The sequence below is a fragment of the Triticum dicoccoides genome, chromosome 6A (assembly GCF_002162155.2).
Source record: "Triticum dicoccoides isolate Atlit2015 ecotype Zavitan chromosome 6A, WEW_v2.0, whole genome shotgun sequence".
NCBI classification, from domain to species: domain Eukaryota; kingdom Viridiplantae; phylum Streptophyta; class Magnoliopsida; order Poales; family Poaceae; genus Triticum; species Triticum dicoccoides.
Window position 1 is genome coordinate 171881213 of NC_041390.1, and position 7810 is coordinate 171889022.

Consider the following 7810-nt stretch of genomic DNA (forward strand, 5'->3'; position numbering starts at 1 on the left):
GTTGGGCTTCCGGAACACAACTGCGTCAGTTATTCACCACCATATTGTCCCATTGCGAAGTCACAAACCCAAAGGTATTGTGGGATTCAACATGGGAGGCGTTGTATGAAGATATGCAATACAAAAGAAGGACTATTCTAAACTTTCCAACACTTTGGCTTACAAACACACAGAAGAAAGCGTATGGTCTGATTGAGATAGAAAAACTGATGAGGCAAGTAGGAAAGTCACTAAAGGACTATCCAGACATAGAACTACCAAATGCCGCGGAGCTAGAAGAACTTGGGAACAGACTAATAAACGAAAAGGTCAACTACGACATGGACAAACTCAAGGATGAGCACAAAATCATACTAAACAATCTTAACCAAGACTAGAAAAAGGCCTATGATGCAATAATGGAGTCAGTCGACAAAGGCCTAGGAAAGCAGATATTTGTCGAAGGCTACGGTGGCACAGGAAAAACCTATCTATGGAAAGCAATAATGACAAATCTAAGATCAGAGGGGAAGGTAGTGCTTGCGGTAGCATCATGTGGCATTGCAGCGTTGCTTCTCCAAGGTGGAAGAACAGCACACTCAAGGTTCCATATTCCACTTAATATCACTGAAGAATCAACGTGTGAAATAAAACAAGGCTCGCATTTGGCCGAACTGCTAAAGAAGACCTCACTTATATTGTGGGACGAGGCTCCTATGGCAAACAAACACTACTTCGAGGCACTAGACAAAAGCCTGAGAGATATTCTAAGGTTCACTAATGAAAACAGCGATGAAAAGCCATTTGGTGGAATGACAGTTATACTAGGAGGCGACTTCAGACAAATCCTGCCAGTTATAACCAAAGGAAGGACAGAGCAGATAGTAAATGCTTCAATCAAAAGGTCATATCTGTGGAAACACTTTGAAATATTTGAGTTAACACAAAACATGCGACTGAAGTGTTTGTCAGATGATCCAATACAAAAGCAAAAGGTCGCTGAATTTGCAGAGTGGATACTACAGATTGGCGATGGCAAAACAACATCTGATGAAGGAGAGGATTGGATAAAAATACCAAAAGACCTACTGCTAGAGAAAGGAGAAAACCGTAAAGAACAAATCGTCAAAAGCATATACCCAAATTTGCTGCAAAAATACCGTGAGCGGGATTACCTAGAAGAAAGAGCAATACTATGTCCAAGAAATGATACAGTCAAGGAGATAAATGACCACATGATGAGCCAAATACAAGGTGAAGAGGTGACATACCTAAGCCTGGACACAGTGTGCAAGGCAACGACAAATACCAACATCATGATGAACATGCAGCCTACTGAGCTCCTCAACACCTTAACGTCCCCAGGAATACCAGACCATAAGTTAAAACTGAAGGTAGGTTTGCCGGTCATGCTCCTATGCAACATCAACCAAGCAGCAGACTTATGCAACGGTACAAGAATGACAATTACACAACTTGGAAACAAATACATCGAGACACAAATAATCACAGGAACACATGTCGGCGATAAGGTATACATACCTCGAATCATCATGTCACCAAGCGACTCAAAATGGCCATTCGTGCTGAAAAGAAGGCAATATCCATTATCAGTGTGCTTCGCAATGACAATAAACAAGAGCCAAGGTCAGTCCTTAAACAAGGTAGGCATATATTTGCCTAAGCAAGTGTTCTGCCATGGACAACTATATGTGGCACTATCAAGAGTGACAAACAAGGAAGGATTGAAGGTGCTGATCGATGACGAAGAGTGTCCAACCGAAGATGTCGCAAAGAATATTGTTTACAGAGAGATTTTTTAATTGATAGTGCAGTTCCTCAAGTCATTAGACAATTCATGTATAATTACATAGAGTCACAGACAACCTTACCATACATTTTGAACAACACATTTACTTGGTTGGCATGTTAAATTTTTAAATAATTATTAATCCATAGATATATATGTTTGATCTTTCTGTAAAATATTAAATTTAAAATTAGTTATTTATCCTTGAATATTTTTAACACAAAAAATATCGCAGCAGATGAAACAATGAAATCACCAATGGATTCCACCTACAATAAGCTTTTCGCAATCTCCCACATTATAGCCACGACCCACAACTAAAATATATTCACGGTTAATCTCAAAATCCAAATCTTTTAAAAACGTTCTATAGAAAGTTCACCAATTAATTTTACTAATCTCTCACAATCTAACACTCACATCTCTCTCACAAATAGTTTCCGATTCCCCAAATCTCCTCAATTTGCCTCTCTAAAAACATAGGCATTAGCCTCCTCGAGCGAATAAATGTAAGCGTACATATGGATCTTTAATCTTTCAATAAAATATATAAATTTCTGTTCATCAGTTCTGTATCCGTGAACTAACTCTATCATGTTTGTACACATAAGTTCTTTCTACATTAATATTTATATAAACTTAGAAGTAATCTCTGAGAGCAAAAAATACAGATCGTACCTTTTTCATTTGGCAATGGATATCAACTCTACTGAATATAACAGCATCTCTCTCATACCACATACTTCGAGAAGATCACGATACCAACTCTAATCCCTCTAATGAATAGTCCACAATTCTCAATCTATTTTGTAGCAGATCCAAGAAAAAGTTCCTGCAGCAAGGAGATTTAAATATCTTCTTTACTAAATCTTGAGCGTGGTTGTGGCATGGAGATTTTACCCAACAATTTCTAATCTGGGATGGCATTTACCTCATGTGAGATGCACAAAAATTAGGGATTTTACCTGTGAAGGGCTGAAGGCTCCCTCAAATCCATTCGGAAAAAGAGATCGGGAGAGACGCTGCGGCATACATCTTCCATCCGCTGAAGCTATGGTTGGCGGCGGTACGCAGCCGAGCCAGCGACGAGCGCATGCGATGGTGCTGCCACTGAAAAGCAGGGGAGAAGAGCTGTGCTAGAGGCCTTCTTGATGATATTTTGGTCCAGTCTTTTTCTAGACGATATTTTGGTCCAGTCAAGAATAGAGTACGAATGGAATCAACTTCACACATAGCCGTACAGTTCCATATAAAAGAATACTTCGAAGCTTCTATTCCCTCCGTTCCTAAATATAAATCTTTTTAAAAATTCTAATATGGACTACATACAAAGCAAAAATAAGTAAATGTATACTCTAAGATATGTCTATATACATCTGTATGTAGTCCGTATTGAAATCTTTAAAAAAGACTTATATTTAGAAACGGATGGAGTAAAAGACAGTCACAAAAAAGTTTAAATCTATCATGCATAATTTTCATGAAATGAACAAAATGAATACATAAATAGAAAGGGCATTTCCTTTCAATAGTTTTTATGTTAGCTAAATGGTTCGATTCTTAATTCTATATAAAAAATATATTTTTAACACAATACAAACGCAGACACTCATACATGTACATATACACTCACTCCTATGAGGGCAGGTAAGCACACCGTACGAGTGGATTAAAGAGACTAACTCGACTTATCAGCAATAGTGTCAAAGTCAAGGATTTGAACGCCGATAAGTTGGGAATACCACTGCACTCCTAACTATATAACCATAGGCTGGTTTGCAACAAAAACACAATACTTAATACCTTCTAACACACACTCACAAATATAATAAAAATCTTTCGAAATAAATCTATCATATATAATTTTCATATAATGGAAAAAATTAGCACATACAAAGAAAAAATAATTTCATGCTAAAATATGTAATGAATGCTAAAATATCACACCATAATGTTAAATGCACAAATAAAGTCAAAAGTCCAAACCAATGTAATCATAAATAAATAGTCTAGCCGCGCAAATGCGCGGGTAGCTCCGCTAGTTCTTTATAATGGGAAGCTCAAAAAACAATCTTTGTAAAGTAGGATGAATACAGATAAATTTGCTTTCAAGTTTCAAAACTAGTGTTGAAATAGCATCCGCATAAGATCTAGTAGTCCTAAGTATAGGAGCATCATCAAGACTTAAATTCCAACACAATTGAAAAATTCTTGGATACGTTCTTTTCCCATAACATTCCCATGCCCCAGGATAAAAGTTTTAGCATCCAGACTACCCATACGTCCAATCTTAGGAGTTAGGCCATCATCTGTTGGTGCCATACCGAAATCTCTCATGATTGCAAGCAAAGGATAGATCCAACGAGAAAACGGCAAACGAAAAAGAGGGCCGAATAAAAATGGCAAATATTTGTGAAGTGGGGGAGAGAAAAACGAGAGGCAAATGGAAAATGATGTAAATTGCGAGGATATGAGGTTTGTGATTAGGAACCTGGTATATGTTGAAGATCCTCCCCAGCAACGGCGCCAGAAATTCCTTTTGATGTCGCTTGAAGCTACGTCGGTATTTCCCCGAAGAGGAAGGGATGATGCAGCATAGCGGTTGTAGGTATTTCCCTCAGATATGAAACCAAGGTTATTGAACCAGTAGGAGAACCAAGCAACACAACGTAAACATCCCCTGCACACAAATAACAAATACTTGCAACCCCACGTGTAAAAGGGGTTGTCAATCCCATTCGGGTAACGGTGCCAGAAATTGGTAAACGGACGTGAGAGAGTTGTAAATAATGATAGATCGAATGCCAAATAAAATAAATTGCAGCAAGGTATTTTTGTATTTTTGGTTTAATAGATCTGAAAATAAAAGCAAAGAAAAGTAGATCGCAAAGGCAAATAATATGAGAAAGAGACCCGGCGGCCGTAGGTTTCACTAGTGGCTTCTCTCGAGAAGAAATAGCAAACGGCAGGTAACCAAATTACTGTTGGGCAATTGATAGAACTTCAAATACTCATGACGATATCCAGGCAATGATCATTACATAGGCATCACGTCCAAGATTAGTAGACCGAGTCCTGCCTGCATCTACTACTATTACTCCACACATCGACCGTTATCCAACATGCATCTAGTGTATTAAGTTCATGGAGAAACGGAGTAATGCAATAAGAACGATGAAATGATCTATACAAGATCTATCTATGTAGAGATAGACCCCATCATTTTATCCTTAGTAGCAACGATACATACATGTCGGTTCCCCTTATGTCACTGGGATCAAGCACCGTAAGATCGAACCCACTACAAAGCACCTCTTCCCGTTGCAAGATAAATAGATCAAGTTGGCCAAACAAAACCCAAATGTCAGAGAAGAAATATGAGGCTATAAGCAATCATTCATATAAGAGATCAAAGAAACTCAAATAACTTCCATGGATATAAAAAGAGAGATATGATCATAAACTCAAAGTTCATCGGATCCCAACAAACACACCGCAAAAAGAGTTACATCATATGGATCTCCAAGAGACCATTGTATTGAGAATCAAATGAGAGAGAGGAAGTCATCTAGCTACTAACTACAGACCTGAAGGTCTACAAAGAACTACTCATGCATCATCGGAGAGGCACCAATGGAAGTGGTGAACCCCTCCGTGATGGTGTCTAGATTGGATCTGGTGGTTCTGGACTCTGCGGCGGCTAGAATTGATTTTCGACGACTCCCCTAGGGTTTATGGAATATTGGGGTATTTATAGAGCAAAGAGGTGGTCCGGGGGGCACACGAGGTGGGCACAACCCACCAGGGCGCGCCTAGGCCTCCTGGCGCGCCCTGGTGGGTTGTGCTCCCTTCGAAGCACCCCCAGGTGATGCCTTGGCCCATTGGAGAAATTGGATCTTTTACCCCACTTTACTTCTCCATAAGATCATTTGCCCCCCCCCCCCTGAGAGGCTACCGGGTGGGGCCCGGGGCCACTGTCATTGAGACAATCACAGGGCAAATCATCCAACCCCTTATAAAGTGGGGTAAATCATCCAATCCCCTGGCCCATTGGGTGTCTTCTGGTCCAAAAAAATCTCCGTAAAGTTTCTTTGCATTGGGACTCTGTTTGGTATTGATTTCATGTGATGTAAAAAGCATGCAGAAAACAGCAACTGGCACTTGGCACTATGTCAATAGGTTAGTACCAAAAATGATATAAAATGACTATGAAATGATTATAAAACATCCAAGATTGATAATATAACAGCATGGAACAATCAAAATTGTAGATACATTGGAGATGTATCTGTGCCCAGGGCCGCCAAGAAGGGAAAGGGGAAGGCAGCCATGCCGGCACCGTCGGCCCCGCCGGGGCCGGGCCCGACACTGCTGAGGTTCATCATCCTCAATGATGAGGGCTTGGATAAAGTGCGGCCAATGACGGCTAGCACCCACAACAAGCACGGGGCGACGAAGATTTGGCCGACATCGCACTCGACCGCCCTGCAGAAGGGCAGAACCTTTCCGTTCTTCTTCCACTCTGTCTTTGCTGGATTATGATGTCTACTACACAACTTATTCTTGTAGACTCGTGTTCGGCCTCCAAGCGCCGAGTTTTGTGGGATAGTAGCAATTTTTCCTCAAATGGATGACCTAAGGTTTATCAATCCGTGGGAGGCATAGGATAAAGATGGTCTCTCTCAAACAATCCTGCAACCAAAAACAATAAATCTCTTGTGTCCCCGGGACATCAAATACAATGGTAAATCGTATAGGTGCACTAGTTCGGCAAAGAGATGGTGATACAAGTGTAGTACTGATGACCCACAAGTGTAGGAGATCTATCGTAGCCTTTTTGATAAGTAAGAGTGTCGAACCGAACGAGGAGCAGAAGGAAATGATAAGCAGTTTTCAGTAAGGTATTCTCTGCAAGCACTGAAATTATCGGTAACAAATGGTTTTGTGATAAGGTAATTTGTAATGAGTAGCAAGTAATAAAAGTAAATAAGGTGCAGCAAGATGGCCCAATCCTTTTTGTAGCAAAGGACAAGCCTAGACAAACTCTTATATAAAGGAAAGCGCTCCCGAGGACACATGGGAATTATCGTCAAGCTAGTTTTCATCACATTCATATGATTCGCGTTCGGTACTTTGATAATTTGATATGTGGGTGGACCGATGCTTGGGTACTGCCCTTACTTGCACAAGCATCCCACTTATGATTAACCCCTATTGCAAGCATCCGCAACTACAACAGAAGTATTAAGGTAAACCTAACCATAGCATGAAACATATGGATCCAAATCATCCCCTTACGAAGCAACGCATAAACTAGGGTTTAAGCTTCTGTCACTCTAGCAACCCATCATCTACTTATTACTTCCCAATGCCTCCCTCTAGGCCCAAACAATGGTGAAGTGTCATGTAGTCGACGTTCACATGACACCACTAGAGGGATGGCAACATAAATCTCATCAAAATATCGAACGAATACCAAATTCACATGACTACTTATAGCAAGACTTCTCCCATGTCCTCAGGAACAAACGTAACTACTCACAAAGCATATTCATGTTCACAATCAAAGGGGTATTAATATGCATAATGGATCTGAACATATGATCTTCCACCAAGTAAACCAACTAGCATCAACTACAAGGAGTAATCAACACTACTAGCAACCCACAGGTACCAATTTGAGGTTTGGATACAAAGATTGGATACAAGAGATGAACTAGGGTTTGAGATGAGATGGTGTTGGTGAAGATGTTGATGGAGATTGACCCTCTCCCGATGAGAGGATCGTTGGTGATGACGATGGTGATGATTTCCCCCTCCCGGAGGGAAGTTTCCCTGGCAGAACAGCTCCGCCAGAGCCCTAGATTGGTTCCGCCTCATGGCGGCGGAGCTTCATCCCGTGAGCTAGCTTATGATTTTTTCCTCGACGAAAGACTCCATATAGCCAAAGATGGGCATCAGAGGGCCACCAGGGGGCCCACGAGGCAGGTGGCGTGCCTAGGGGGGTAGTGCGCCCCCCCA

General features: G+C 40.8%; 1 long non-coding RNA gene across 1 annotated transcript; it reads right to left on the minus strand.

Moving 5' to 3' along the window:
• Positions 1 to 1251: 1251 nt before the first annotated feature.
• On the minus strand, positions 1252 to 2507 carry LOC119316768. The gene is made up of 3 exons (XR_005153286.1): positions 2468 to 2507; positions 1522 to 1565; positions 1252 to 1394 (listed from the first exon to the last, which is right to left on the minus strand). It is a non-coding gene; the product is annotated as an uncharacterized LOC119316768 (long non-coding RNA).
• Positions 2508 to 7810: the final 5303 nt, after the last annotated feature.